This window comes from Centrocercus urophasianus, unplaced genomic scaffold (genome assembly GCF_019232065.1).
Source record: "Centrocercus urophasianus isolate 14NV4802_14NV808 unplaced genomic scaffold, USGS_Curo_1.0 seq_28, whole genome shotgun sequence".
Taxonomy (NCBI): Eukaryota; Metazoa; Chordata; class Aves; order Galliformes; family Phasianidae; genus Centrocercus; species Centrocercus urophasianus.
Window position 1 is genome coordinate 4,488,916 of NW_024884844.1, and position 15,537 is coordinate 4,504,452.

Sequence of the window (15,537 nt, forward strand, 5' to 3'; positions counted from 1 at the left end):
GGAGAAAGGGAGAAAGGGAGAAAGGGAGAAAGGGAGAAAGGGAGAAAGGGAGAAAGGGAGAAAGAAAAATCCATTGTCAACTTACGCAAATGGAATTTTTGCTACTGATGTCCCTTGGGGCAGGATCAGGGCGTTATCTCTTCTGCAAATAACTCAGGCCATTAGAACTGCAGACATCAGATTATTTCCAATTCTTTATACAATTTATTTAAGCCCCTGATTTTACCAGGTAGAAATCTGCCATGTAAATACTCCCACTGGCTCAGGGCCACACGATAACTTCACTGAAGCACTTCTGTAGCTCATTTGGTCTATATGTGGAGTGAAGTCTTACTCAGCCCACATAAAATCTTCAGAGGTTTTTTTTTGTTTGTTTGTTTTGTTTGGTTTTTTTTTTTTTTTTCCTTTCTAAGCTGAATCAGCTTGAGAATGGGGAAAGAAAAAAAAAAGTCTCATTATTTTTCTCAGGTTTCTAACCAATTACCTCTGCATTTCATGCTCAAACATTTGGGAAGGTTAAACACCAATGGAAACAGAGATCTTGTTGTTTTGGATTTTGTTTTAATTAAAACTGGAAATGCTTTCCTTGGCTCTGTGTTTTGCAGCACAGTGTTGCACACCTAATTTTGGAGTGTGTCTCTGGACCAGCATGCTCCCTTTGCAGTTCTTTCCCATTGGTACAAATTTATCTTTAACTTCCTGGACTCGTGCTATCAATCATCATTCAAGCACAATTACAGCTCTTCAATGAGGCTGCACTAGTGTATCTGTGAGCAGAATTAGGCTCTTGCACTTTTCATGGATGTCCAGGTCCTGTGAGAGCTTTGTAAATGAATAGCCAAGTAGGCTGCCAGAAAACAAAGGGTTTTCATTAAATGATAACATCTCTCCAAGCTAAAAACAGAAATCATGTTACTTATGGGAAGGTTCTAGTCCTCTCAGATCACAAGTATCATGGTTGAGGTTAGTACAGCCCAGCTCTACATGGCTATAACTTGTGGAATAGATTCAGAGCACTTGCCTTGTGTTAGCAATTGAGAACTCAGGCCAATAAATTCTCATTACAGTCATTTCACTGAAACAAGAAACATTTTGCCTTTGTACAGATTGCAAAATCAGGTTGCTTCTGTGGGATCAGATCATACACTTGGAGGAAGAGTGGCAACTTCACCAGAACTTCAAACTGAGCAGAAAGAGCCTGGTTATGCCCAAGCAAAATGCAGACAGATGTTTTGAAATTTACCCACAGAGAGCAGCTCTGACAGAACACTGCTCTGATTTACAAGCATTACCACTGCCGCAGTCCTTACCCAGCTCCCAGCCAGCAAAAACATGCTGTTGTCTTTCAATGCTACAGCTACTCCAGTTCTTCCCCAGGCATATATTAAACTGGGCTCCTCATGCCAGGAGCTTCTTGTGCCACTGTGTCTCCTTTTTCTGCCTTCCAACTTTATCTGCCATATAGCCCTTATCTCCTGCTATCTGCTCAACCCTGCTCTGCCGCTCTGGTTCTCCCCAGCTCCTGCATCTGTCAGCATTACTCTGTCTTCTTTGGCCAGTAACATCCTCAGGAAGTGTTCAGAGAAGAGCCATCAGGCTGACATAAGGATTGAAAAACCACAGGGGAATCCAGTATAATACTGAAATATCACAGAGAAATTAAGAGCTGACTTGATTGCAGTTCACAAGTACTTCCACAGCAAGGAAATGGAATGCTCTGCTCTCCAGATGAGAGCATAGCATGGCCAAGAAGCAAGTGAGAAAGTAAGAGGCAATGTAACCACAAGGGCTGCTGTAGCTTTAACACTTAAACAGGAATTTCAGGATGTTCTCTTCCAACAGAAGGACTTAAACCGAAACTGGATTCTTGTTAAGAACAGATGACCAGCTTGAACGTGAATCAGCTCAAGGAAGTTCTGTGGCCTCAGGGAAGATATAAACCAACTGAGAGCACTTTCCTGGCATTACCACCCAACAATGTGGGATGAGGGACTGAGATGGGGGAGAATCTCTGGAACCAAATGTGAAATGTAAGCTAAAGGGGGAAACACTAAAACTTCTGGTTCACAGATGTTCACTCACAGTTAATGTGTGATTCAACTGAGTAAAGAGCAAGTGACCATCAGAACAACTGCTTACCTAAAGCATGGCATCTGCAAATCTGCCAATGAGATTTCAATGAAAAATTAAATTAAGATTTGTCAACTCTGATACAGATTGGTCATCACAAAAATAAGAATGAAATACAACACTGGGAGTAAGCTTATCCAGTCTTCTTCGCTACATTAGCATTTTGGATGCCTTAGCTTATGAACTTTACAGAGAGGCTCTTGGCAAAGAGGGATGGCATTCTTGCAATTAACTCACACAAGCTATCCTCAGTAGTATCATCATTATCTGCAAAAGTGTGCTCAAATGAAGAATCAATACATAAATATGAAGAAGAAATTTAGGGAGAAAACGAAGTGCTATTAGCATTCCGGGAGTATAATAAACTCATAATTTGCTGAAGCAAAGCAGTGAAGCCTGGATTTGCAAAGCAACAGCAGAGAAGGAGGTGTGTGAAACTCATTCCAAATATAAGCTGTTTTAATATTTCAAAGACCCATTAGAGGGAACACGTAGCATTAGCAATGCCATGTTTTGTATTCCTGACATACAGCCCTAGACAAATACAGAAGATATGTAGCAAATTACTCTCTTGGGGACAGATTCTATTGGTGAAAGGGGAAAAATGTAAAATTTTAAAGATGTTAATTACTTGCTTTTGTTTTAATTCAATCTATATAGATGCACGTATAAAAAAGTACAAAATAGAGGGATGACCCCATCTCATCTTCAAAACATTGGGACCAATTGTGCTCCTGAGATCAGGGTATTATTTTCTCTTCTGTCACACTAACTGGAACATCTCAGGTGAGTAAGATGTCTGGAGGATGGAGTTACCTGCTGGCAGTGCTTAGCAAGGGGGCAAACACACGAGCTTGAAGGTACAAGTCTGGAGCTCTGATCCAGGAAAGCATTGAGATAAAGCATTTAATTCACAGGATTTAACTACACATGTGAATTTAAGTAGGTGAATAAGTTCTTCCAGGGGTTGCAATCTTACCTCTGCCACTGACTCACTCTATGACCTTGAGCATGTCACGTAGCACCAGACTTCTCACATAAGTCAAAGTCTAATTCCTACTGATTCCAGTCACAGGCAATCCTACCTGGCGCCTATCTGCATCATTATGCTGCACAATATCTTTCACAGATGAACACCACCTTCTCCAGGCCATACTTCGCCCTCAGGTCCTCCCACAGAAACACCTCAGTTTCTCTCTCTAACTGTTGTTACATTGGACTGCCTAGCATGGCCAACAGAATAGAATTCCATGTAAGCTGTACTCTTGTATCACTTAATCATCCTCAACATTTGTATTACGTGTTATTTGAATCATCCCCCATCAGTACGGAAACAGCATCTCAGAGCCCAATTTACAGTGCATAATACTATTTTTCTCATTTTAAATGCAGTATGCCTGTCTACACTATTTCATTCTACCACAAGCCCTGCTGTCCTTAATTTTAAGTAGGTGGTTACTAGCTGCAATTACCAATAAAAGCTGAGCCCTCTTAGACTGGAGGAATGCCGTGGACACATGCAGAACCCAAACCTCAGCTTTGTATTTTTAATGAAAATACTCTTCAGATGTGGAGCGGACCCCAGAAAGGTCAGAGAGTGAAATATTAAGTGATTTATAAATACGGACTGATTGCCCTGTCTAAACCATGTGTTTGAAAATCTCCTTCTGGCAGACAACCGGCTTCAGTCAGGAAGAGAGAGCAGAGAAAGGAACGTGAGGCAGAGCGGGGGGATCTGTAATCACTCCGGCAAACTTTTGAGACCTCGCCAATTCTTTCTTTCCTGCATTCATTATAAGGACAGGCTCCAAAATGCATCTCTCTCTACATTCTTGAATTTACCATATTATCCTGTCAAACTGAATTAACCAGGGTGAACTTCCTACCCTTTCCTTTCTTGCCGTCTTCTCCCCCACTAATCTTTGATCTCTTGTAAACCAGCATTGTGGGAGATAAACAAGCAACCTTTAGCTGAAGCTGCGGGCCAACCAACTTCCACATGGCCAGGAAACACAGCAAAGCAATGAGAGCTGTACAGCAGGCGCTCTGCAGTTAGCATCCTCCTCCAGCACAATGCTGGCCCCAAAGCACTCCCAAACTCCATTCCTACTCCCACCCCAAGCAGTGCACACAGCCCCAGCACTCACTCAGAACCCTCATGCAATCACTACAAGCAAGGTAGGCTGGATGGCCCCAGTTCTGTAATAGGACGAGGATGTCACTAGTCACTGTGTCCTTGTACGGAGTGTTTCCTGCCCTCAGGAGACAGTCAGCTTCTTCCCCTTCTTGTGCAACTGCTCAGAGCTGCCACAGCCATTTTTTGGAACCACTGATCTGATCCCTATCTTTGTAGCACATCAGAAATTTTCATTGTCGCCCATTTAAATGCAGTTAAAGGGTTCTTTTCCCCATTTTTACTTTACATCAGTAACCTGTACGAGGCTTGCACTTGGAATGAAAAAAACGCTACTTTTAAAATGACAAACACTGAACACAGGACATTTGTTACCACTGAAAACAGCCCTCTCTGTCTATGGAGGACATAATTCATTCGCTGATACATGCACCCACATTCTCTCCAGAGAGTTTCCAAATTCACATGCACTCCCAGTTCTAAATTTTGCATTTCAATCCAGGCATTAGCTATAAAAGATGTGTAAAATCCTATGTAGTCAGACAGAAGCAGCTCCCTATTGGCTATATAATAAGCATCTTAGGTGGCTCCAGGGTACAAAATGATTCCAAAAAGGGTGTGGATAAAATCACACTGCATAAATTGATTCTAGATCCACCTGTTCCAGGTGCCAGCAAATATATTTTGCTAAAGCCATCTGCTTGTCTTAAAAGCTAACAGTTTTTGAAGACTATGGCACGAGCAATCTGCAAAGTATGCAAACTTTGGAAGCCCCAAACCCTTAAACTGAGAATTGCTCATAGATCATCTAAGCAGGACTCAGCCTGGCTGTTGTGCAGGATTGAGACGGCATTTCAGCTCACAGTCTGAGCACACCCAGCACTGGGACACGAGGCTGCTGGAGGACTCACTTTGCAGCATCCTCGCATGCTATTCCCAATTGCTGAGGCTGCCTCCTGGGTTTGAAGTAATGGTTGAGCCCTTGAGTGCAGTGCGGTGCTTGGCCAAGACCGAATGGTTCCTGTGCTGCTTCTCTGTAGGTTGCTGTGTCCCGGGTGGTCACATCCTGCTGTACAGTGGGTAAAGTTAAACCTTGAAACTGGCACTGAGCAACTTACATGGCTTCTAGCAACGGCCTAATAAAGAGTGCATGATAGAGTGAGACTACCAAGTCCATAAGCACTTTGTTGCACAAAGCAGGTTTGTATTAGTCAGGATCTGGTCATGAACACACAGCATATTATGAGCACAAGACCCTTCAAAGCAGCTTATGGGAAGAAAATATCCTGTGCTCTTTCCACAAATGACCCCTTACAGAAAGGCAATGAAATTACACAGATGACTTAGAAGCTCTCAACATGTTCACAACTGATCTGAGGATTAAGACTAGCAATCAGCATGTTTACTTACGATCTCATTCAAAGCTTACTAAAAAGTAAATAGGGCACACCCGTCCATAACCAACACAGTGCTTGGGTGTATGCTTAATTATCAGCACATGAATAGCTCCATCACCTATTCAGAGTCATATGCTGTAACTTGATAACATCCTTCACATGCAAATTACCGGCCAGACTTATTATATTCTGAAACAAAACAAAACATATGTCGATATGCATGTAGATACATATCTGACAGCAGATATCCAAAGTAATCCAAAGTATCACCACTCAGAAGAGCAGAAAATCACTTGGAGCTATTCTGGATGGGCCTTAAAATTCAGTTCTTTCTGGGAGGTAACTTTGGGAGCCGAAGCGCTGTAGTCAAGGAGACCTTGCATACTGAGTCACAGCAGAGCCTTCAAAGCTCTGCTGCACTTTGCTCACACCGTGTGAGCCTGGGGTAGAGGATAATGGCTGTTACGGGGTATTTGCTGGATGAAAACGAGAACCGTAGTGAAATAAATGTGGAGACTAACTGGGTTTGAATAATAACCTCCAGGAAGCAAAGCACTGTGCTCACAAGCCCAAATACCTGTGAAGTCTTGTGCTGTATGCAGACAGCTGCCATTGAAACTCATGAAAATTGCAACCATGGGCAGAGATGGGTATGTGGGAAGAGTCAGTAGCCCACAATGCAAAAGGAAGAGAAACAATGACTTACAATAAGCCTGGCTGACACACTCATCAGCAAGTTGTTTTTTCTCTCCTTAAAAAGAAAAAAGGCAGGCAGTAACAAAGAACTGTTATTTGATTCTCAAAGTCAACAGCACTCATATTCGAACACAGCCTATTTGAAGGCACAGCGGGGATAGCACTGTAATTCTCCACTGTTTGTGTCCTGGGCTAAATAACAAAGATGCAACCTAAATAGTGGCAGTTCAGCCTCACAGGATTCAGTCTCTAAAAAGTAAGTCCATCACTTAAGAGGTACTTTGCAATCTCAGCTGCTGCAAAGCGCACAACAACGAATTCCACCCCCTAGAGAATCGGTCTGAATCGCTTCCACCACTACCTGCATAAGATTGCATTTCCCTTTTTCAGCTCTACACCAGAAGTCGGACATGCTGCACAGCAAGGCAAACCTATTGCAGACTTCACACGGGGCTTACATTGAGGCTGCAGATCCAGGTGCTATATACCAATAACAGGACATGGTCACAGTGCCACATCCCTCAGCACCTCCCTATTAGTGGTACCAGGCTGCATTCCCACACCATGAAGGGTCTGAGCAGCCTGTGCTCAGAAGAGGCAGAACCTGGTGAGACTCTGCAAAATCACCCATGGCTCCCACTCAGAAATCAACTAGGAAGCATTAATGTAATGATTCCAGGCAGACAGATAAATAAAAGGTGAAAAGGCTTTTAAATGCATCCTACAAGCAATATTTTATCATCCGGATCAATATGTCTCTCTAGGCTGGAAACAAATGACTTCTAAAACAAAGTTAAATTTAGGAACGACGGTGTTCATTTTTCCTCCTATGGAAAGCGGTGCTGGCATTTCCTTGGAGGGCATTTATAAGAACAGCAACCCAAACCTGGGGCCCCATCACGCTTTCCCTAAAATCAGTGTGGTGAGAGGTGAAGGTCACTGCTATCAGCCTACGTAGTGAGAACTGGAATAGCTCTGAAATCATGCAGCATTGGCCTTAGATTCCACGCCAGTCACACCAGCATGGAGAACTGGTGCAGCCCCAGACTGAAAGCACGACAGCTTTGCTCCCGCTTCGCTTACGCAGTCAGCTAACTTCGCTGCTGTCTCTATGAGGAATCACCTGAATAAGGGCTCCGAGCCTCCCGAGTTCGCAGCCCCCGGCAATAGCAAACACCGACATGAAAGCAGAGCGGCAGATTTCTTTGTGGCACTGTTTGTTGCTGCCCCCTTTTGCCAAACGGCGAAGCAACAGCCCAGACTTCCACTGAAACTTTCGACGTCGTGTTTGTTTTCAGGTAAACAGAACTCACGCAGACGGTCTCACTTAACCCTAGCGTGGTTGCTCATACGGTTATCAAACCTGGCTAAAATAGGAACGCATCCTCCGAGCCACGTTGAAGATGACACAGAACGCTCTGCAGTAACACACCCCAGCAAGGCCTGAGCCCAGCTGGACTTTTCCAGCTGACTCTAAGCTAAGGTAGAGAAGCAATGGCAGTAAGCTCAGGGTGCACACTCCCCCACTCCAGCTTTCTGTCTGGAGAATAAATAGTAACCTCACCAGGCCACCGGTGCCGTTTTGCCTGGGCACTTGCTTCATCCCAGTGCAAAGCAGCTGAAATCCCACGGCACCGCCTGCACTGAGTTTCTCTCAGGCTCTATGGATTCCAGGTAACCCCAATCCCTCACCCTCTCTTTAAGTCTGTGTGACCCGGTTGGGGCCACGCTGTTAAAAGCCATTCCCCACACAGACCCCCATCCGCAGCATCTCTCTGCTCTCCCCTTATGTCCTCTGGGGTCATTCTTTCCTACTCTGCAGTTTGCCCCTTCTCTCCCCCCAACTCTGTGCTGAGGGCAGGGCAGTGCTTTCAGCAGTCCCACAGGCCAGAGGCACACAGAACAAACCTCCATATGCCAAATGGCACAAACTCGCTCCCTCCCACCCCCCATGACTTCAGGATTAACGTGTTGCTGACAGGGGAGGACAAAAACTTAATCTCTTGGAGGAAAGAAGGCAAAATAGCGGGAGAGGAGAAAAAAAATAAAAGGAGAAATCGTCTCCACTGTGCTGACAATGGAAAAGGCACAACATGAAATGCAGAGATCCCACACTGCAGCCCGCCTTGTGCAGAGCCAGCTCGGCATTCTGCACGATCTGAACAGAAATAAAAGTTGTAGTTCAAAAGGGAGAGAAAAATGAAAAGGAGACTGGGATGATTCAAGCAGCTATTTAAAAAGGAAACCTCTGTTTAAAAATCCAGAATGATATGCTTAAATATTCCTTTTCCCATTGCCTTCTCTGCAGTTTATGACCAGTTTTCTCCCTGGGGCGCTCACAAATCACAAGTATAATCGAGGAGCGCTTTGCTGTGTGCTGTGTGTGTAGCTGGAACAAGCTCCTCTCGCTCTTTGCCTGCACTCAGTCTGCACCTCTGCTGATCCCAGGCAGCAGAGAGAACCGAAGCTCGTCCTAACTTTTAGCTTTGCTGCTTTGTATTTTGCTCACAGTGCAGCCAGTGCGGGGTCTCAGCCCACAACTGAACTCGTCCGGAGGCGGAGAGCTAACCTCGTGCTGCTCACACTGTAATTTGGGAGAAGTATTTTCTGTAATGAGAGGGAACGCTCGCCCAAAAAAAAAGGAAACTTTACTATGATCCCAAACCGATATATCCATGCAGAAACAGTTCGAGGATGAAAAAGAAACAAAAAAAAAAAAAAAAAAAAGCAAACCGGGACTGGCATCTACCACGTTTGGAGACCTTTTTTATAGACAAGAGTCCAACCTGAGCCAAGAGAGAACAGTGAAGCCTTAGGACACAGATACTCCCTAAAACGCTCCACCTAAGCCCATGAACAGACAGGTTCAGCCCGACTTGGCAGCACACCTTTTGTTTGTTTCCTCTGAGGCGTAACAGCAAGCATGCTCCCAGGCAGCAGCGCCGAGCAGATGGCAGCGTTGGAAAATGCACATCTCCAACTTTTGGTGTGGGCGTCGGGGCAGCAGCCACAAAGGTTGCTTCGGGAATCCCCCCCTCCCCGTAAGTTTCTAACAATGCACGGAGCTACGGAGCCGCACAAGGCTCTCTGCTTCCCTCTCCCCTTCGCTTTTGATCTCCATCAGGACGTGAGCTGAAATTTAATGGGCCACCCCTACCACAAAGACAAATTACCATCCGGGAAAGAAGAAAAAAAAAAAGAAAAAAGGAAAAAAAATCGAGAAAAACGATCACAACAAGCATTAGTATCCCTGCGTCTAAGCTCTCCGGTTTTCCTGTCGCCTCAGCCCCGCTCGGCGGGTTACGGGAGAGCTGGAAGGTGAGGAGCAGAGAGAGAACGAAGAAATCACCTCCGCCGCCTCCCGGCTCGTTCCCTCCCCATCCTGCCCGCCCGGACCGCACCAGCAGCGCCCGGAGCGCCCCGACTGCCCACTGCCGGGGCAGAAAGGACGGAGCAGGAGGACGGCGCTCCGCGGGGTGCCCCGACTCCTCCGCACCCCGGGCCGCAGGGGGGGCTTCCCGCCGAGCCTCCAAGTTCGCGCCGCCCCCTCCCCGCCACCCTCCCCCGGCCCCTCCGTCGCGCTGAGCTTACGGGCTCTCCGGCGGCTCCGGTGCGGGGCTCACGGGCGCATCGCGCTCCGGCTGCAGCGGGAGGAGAGCGGGGAGCGGAGCGGAGCGGCGGCTCGCCCCAGCCCAGCGCTTAGGGTGCGCTGCCCCGGGCCATGCGAGCGGCTGCGGGCAGCGTCCCCGCGGCGCGGCCGGAGTTGGGACCCAAGTCCTGCCCTGAGCTCCGCTGCCTCTTCCCGGCGGCTCCTATCAGCGCGGCTTCAACTCTTTCCATCGGAGACCGGGAGGGGGGGAGGAGGAGGAGAAGGCGGAGGAGGAGGAGGAGGAGGTAGGGAAGGAGGAGGGAGCTAGGGGCTGGCAGCCCCAACTCGCACTGATGTCAACTAATGTATTCAAAGTTCAACAGGGCATTTCTTCGCGGGCGGATCGCCCTCCCCGCAGCCGGACCGGGAGGCTGTGGGGGGAGGGTGGCCCGCGGAGCTCTATCTCCGGGCCCCTGCCTCTAGGGTGAAGGGGGGGACAGTGCCGGGGACTGCCTCCATGGGGAAGGCGGGGAGAGGATCCACAGAGAGCGAGGGTAGAGCCCGCAGCGGAGCGGTGGTTGTACGGAGAGCCCACCCTGCGGGAAGAGCTGGGCCGGGGCCGGGATGGGAGCGGGGGGCACAGGGGCGAGCACGGAGCGCAGCCACCGCCGCGTCGAGCGGACACCGAAGCGAGCCCGGGCGCTCCGCCAGCGCCTCCTGCTCAATGGAAGGGCGAAAGGGACAGAAGTGAAGCCGGAGAAGGCGGAGGGGTTGGGGGCTGTATGAACAAAGAAGTTTTGCCCCGCAGGAGCGCAGCCGGTGGGCGTCAAGCCGCCGGTAAGCGGAGGGCAGAGGTATGGCGGGGCCCCGCGGGGGGCCGGGGGCTGCTGGGCTCCGCGGTGCCGCTCCGCTCCTTTAAGCCGGCGGCGGAGAGCTGACAGCTAAGCGGTATGTGTGGCGATGCACAGGCAGCCTGGCGGTAAGAGGATAAAAATACAGCCGGGCTGTGTTAGCGACATTTAAAAATTGCGAGATAAGAACCTCAGTTATTTATCTGCTGGATCCTCCGGTAGAATGGCCCGCATTGATACCACTGCATATGGATGTGCACGTATATAATGGGGCTGGGATCCTCCTGTGAACTGATCCAGTCATTGATGTTGACAGTCTGTTATAGCTATATAAAAACAGTGACACTGTACAGTGGCTTATCAATCCTGAGACTTCCAATTGCAGCAGCACTGGGTGTTTCTCAATTCACGTCTCAGAGAAGTAACAGTATAGAGATGATCATTACACAATATGTAATTACTTACCTGTTCTTCTTAATTTCTCAGTCCTCTCTTAATCAGGCAACTTCTTTCCTTCCATGCAGTAACACCCCTTTGGTACAGCTCGCGTGAGATAGTCAATACATTATTTATATGCATAGCATTTGCGATCTGATTTCCACTTTAAAACTGACACGGGAAAATTGAGGACAGGCAACGAGAACAAATAAAACGCAACGTGGTTGCATGTTCTGCTCAGAACTCCCGCTCTGGAATAAGCTTCGGGTCAGGCAGAGCTGGGAGCTGCAAAGCAAACTGCCCCGTGCAGAGCAGCGTCTCATTTACCACTCTTTTTGCATCCCCATCTCTTCTGGAGATCTACAGAAAAACCCTGGTTTGTTGTCATCTTCTTGGGGTACTGTATTAAATCACCATGTGAATGGTAAATAGCTTTCAAGTCCCTCCGTTTCCCCAATCAGCAGGATGATATCTTTCAGTTTAATAACTTAAATGCTAAATGCTGATGTCAGGCAGGCTCGGTGTTGGGAGCAGGACACAGCACAGATCTGTATTGGGGCAAGCTGTTGTGGGGCACTGCTGGCTTTATTTCTCAGCTGTGCTGTAGAGAAGGCAGTTTGGTTCCCAAGGCCTCAGGGATAGAGCAGCATGCTGAACCACATCTCCATAGGCATGCATTGCAAAGAGCCCCACAGGTAAAGTTATAAAGAAATCCTAGAACCTCAGAATCACCAGGGTTGGATCATCCAACATCATCCAGTCCAACCGTCCACCTACCACCAGTAGTTCCCCACTAAATCACATCCCTTAGTACAACATCTAATCCTTTCTTCTGCACTTCCAGGGATGGTGCCTCCACCACATCCCCAGGCAGCCCATTCCAGTGCATCACCACTCTTCTGGAGAAGAAATTTTTCCTGACATCCAACTTGAATCGAAATGCTGCAGCGATTCCTTGGGCTGCTTGTTTCCATGCATTAACTCCAACACATAGGGGGACCTCCCTGAAATCTCTGGCCAAACAAGGGAATCACTCAGCTCTCTTTAGCAGAAGGCTCGCGATGCAAAGCAGTGCCGTTCACATGCTTTGAAAAAGATAGAAAAATGAGGGGATTGCCCGAGGAGCGGTGTGTGTGGAACTGTTTCCCAGCTGCGAAGCAGAGCGGCGGCAGAGTGCTGGTCCCGCTCGGTGCTGCTTGCTGGTACCGCTAGGTGCTGCTGCTGCCTCCCGGTGCGGCGATGCGGGCGAGAGCGCTGAGGCGCTGCTGAGCGTGAGCAGCTGGGATGGAGATCTGTAGGGCAGGGATACAGCAGCTCCAGCCTTGCTATGGGACGGGTCATCCACAGCAATACCCCGAGCTGCGGCTGTGTTTCCTTGCTTGGCCGAAGAAGGCTGTGCTATCTGCATTTGCACAGGGGAAAAAAAATCAATCTGCACAGACCTGCTCGGACCGAGCTGCTCTGGGTATGCAGATAGGTGTTACTGGGTTCGGAGGTGGATCTGGAGCACAGCATCCACTCCCACCCAAGCTGAGGACCGTTGTTCTGCAGAGGGAGCAGCGCAATTAGAAAGGCAGTTTTGCTGCAGATGGCCAGAGCGTCTCACATGGAGCCAGGGAAAGGGAAGGAACATATGTCAGTGGCGACCTTCTAAAATGATGCTTAAGTGGAGAGTACGTGTGTTCAGGTATCCACTTCAGTAACCAGCTGTGAGTTCTTAATTCCCCACAGCGCTGCTAGGGGAGAAGAAGGGTTTCCATGGGGAAAGCATTCTAAACATGCAGTAAAATGTCCTTTACAACTTTATGCTGATGCCAGTGACTGACTGAAGTGCAGCCCAGGCTGCCCTTCTCAGTGTTTTCTCAAAAGGGAAAAAAAAAACACTTCTAAATACAATATCAGCAAATACTCCAAAGGGATGGCAGGCTGTGCTAGTGATAGTAAGCATCATCCTGAATATTTAGATCTAGATCTGAAGCCAAATGGCCTTTAGCCATAAAATATTTAGGCACAGGGCTTTTTGTGCTGGAATTTAAAATAGGTTGCTCAGTAGTCACAGTTGTGGTTTCCGGCCTCAGGCTGATGGCAACGGTAACATTTTAATTTATACTAAAGAGATGGCAAAGTTAAATCTGTGACACGAAGGGAGAGTCAGATGACCTGAAAGCAAGAGAATACAAATGAGCTCCCTGGAGAGAATAGGCTGTGATGGAACAAATGGAATAATACAGAGGGATGACTTGACACTATCGCCACAGCGACTGTATTTCACTTCTTTGGGGAGAAATGAAATGAGCTTAAATTGGGACAACTGCTTTATTTTCAGAGAACTACATCTGAAGCCTGTGCTGCCTACAGACAAGTGATATACATTTGTTTCTCCCCCTGAAGACAGGTCCTGTTAATTGCCAATTTTCCTGTCTCTTGACATGAGGAGGTCAGTAAATGTCACCACAGTTAACAGACACAGGCCCAAGTATTCCCACTGAGGCTCATGAAGGCAGAAAGGTCCCTGTCTGCAGAAAAAGACTGATGAAACATAAAGGTTGAGTTAACTACACGGCACAGCAGAAGGGAGGGAATGTTAACCTGAGGCTCTTGTCACTGCCCAGGGAGCAACCACATTTTGATAGGATATACAGTGCCTAGCAGTCACCTATTTGTTGGCAAATAAAAGGAACAGTGAAAAATTAGTTTTAAACAATGCCATTAAGAGGTATGACACTACATCAGAAACTGTAACTTCTTGTAACTCAAGGCCTGAGGCTACAGGCCGTGCTTATTAGAACGTTACTTCTGCCTTGAGACTGGAAGTGTGAAGCCTGCTGCTGTACACTGTTATTGTGTTCCAAGATATGTTATCTAAGGGACTGAAAACTTCTGTGGTAAATACAAGTGGGATTTTTCTTTACGGGCCCCCCCCCGGCGGGAGTTTAGAAACATTGCAATTACAACTACCCCTTAATTTGGAGAGGTGTTGTTTGGCACATAAGATGTCTTAGTGAACACTCCATACAAGGTCTGGATTTGAATAAAAAGTGAATTCAGGACTTGTCCCCGCGTACCCACTGTCTTCATACCTAATGTTAGATAATTTACCTTTATGATGAGCTTAATACTCATCATTTCCCATTACCACCTTTGACAGATTTTGCTATATCCTAATTTTCATTTAAACAGCTGTGTTTACAGAAGAGCACTTATACAACAAACTGCTGCACCCTACAAGATGTCCTCTACTGAAAAATCTGGATCTGAATATGAGTAAGCTTTGAAGGTATCAGTTTCCCTTCCTTTACCTGTTTATGTAATGAGCAATATCTTGAGAGAGAAATTTTCAGTGTCAGGTTTGGCAAACACAGCTCTCAATATATTGGCAATATGAACATACTGGTAAAACTGAAAGTCCATTCAGCAGATTGTAATTCTCTTGTAGTATTTGGAACTCATGATCTGGAAAGCCATTCTGAAAACTTAAGGTGCTCAGAGCACTCCATTAATACAGTGTCCTTCCATACCTGCGTGCTTTTAATGAACTTAACTAAAATCCATGCAGTACCTACTCAGTGTGTGATATTCAATTGCTTATAATCAAAACCAATTGACTTTAAAATCTCACCCACGTTGGCTGCAGGGCTATTTAAACTAAAAGGTCAGGAGCAAGAAAACCTATTTTTTAAAAAAACATAACTTTTTATTCTTCTCATTCAACATACAAACTGTTTCTGAAAGTGATTTTTTTTTTTTTTTTTTTTTTTTTAAGCAGGGGCAGTTAGTTAAAAATTCAAGTCTTGTAGTTTTGTAGATATTCAGACAGATATTTAAAATGAGGGCTTAGGAAAGGAGCTGCATTCTGTCTTCACCTGTGGTGGTTGTGACCAAATAACAAAAGCTTTCCTCTCTGAAGTGGGTCCACTGGAATTGACACAGACTGACCCATAGGGTTCTGTAATTTCAAATTCTTAGACAGGTAAGTGGAACTTCATGGGTTCGGCCATCTCTCAACAGTAAACCTGAGATGTAACTCTAAACCTAACAGCTCTGCCTGTGCTGTCCACATTTGCATGTTGTAGATCTGGTCCCTCCTGAGCTGAAATGTACTCCTTCCTGACATGGCAAGGCATCAGATGGCCCATGTTAGTGAAACCTTCTTGTGAAATACAGAGAGATGGGAGGGTCTTCCACTGAGAGCCCTGTGTGACATCTTCACCACCCAATTCATGGAGGCAAGGTGGCTTCTTCCTTTCTACGTGAATGGAGCAGTGGTGGAAGCAGTCCTATGGTGAATGGGAATCTTGGACC

At 46.8% G+C, this 15,537-nt stretch overlaps 1 protein-coding gene across 1 annotated transcript in view; it reads right to left on the reverse strand.

The window, feature by feature from the left end:
• SEMA5B (semaphorin 5B) overlaps nt 1-10,035 on the reverse strand; it is a 251,164-nt gene extending 241,129 nt beyond the window's left edge. The window contains exon 1 of the mRNA XM_042827036.1: nt 9,949-10,035. The gene's annotated coding sequence lies outside the window, so the exon portion shown is untranslated. The remainder of the gene's footprint in view (nt 1-9,948) is intronic.
• Nucleotides 10,036-15,537: the final 5,502 nt, after the last annotated feature.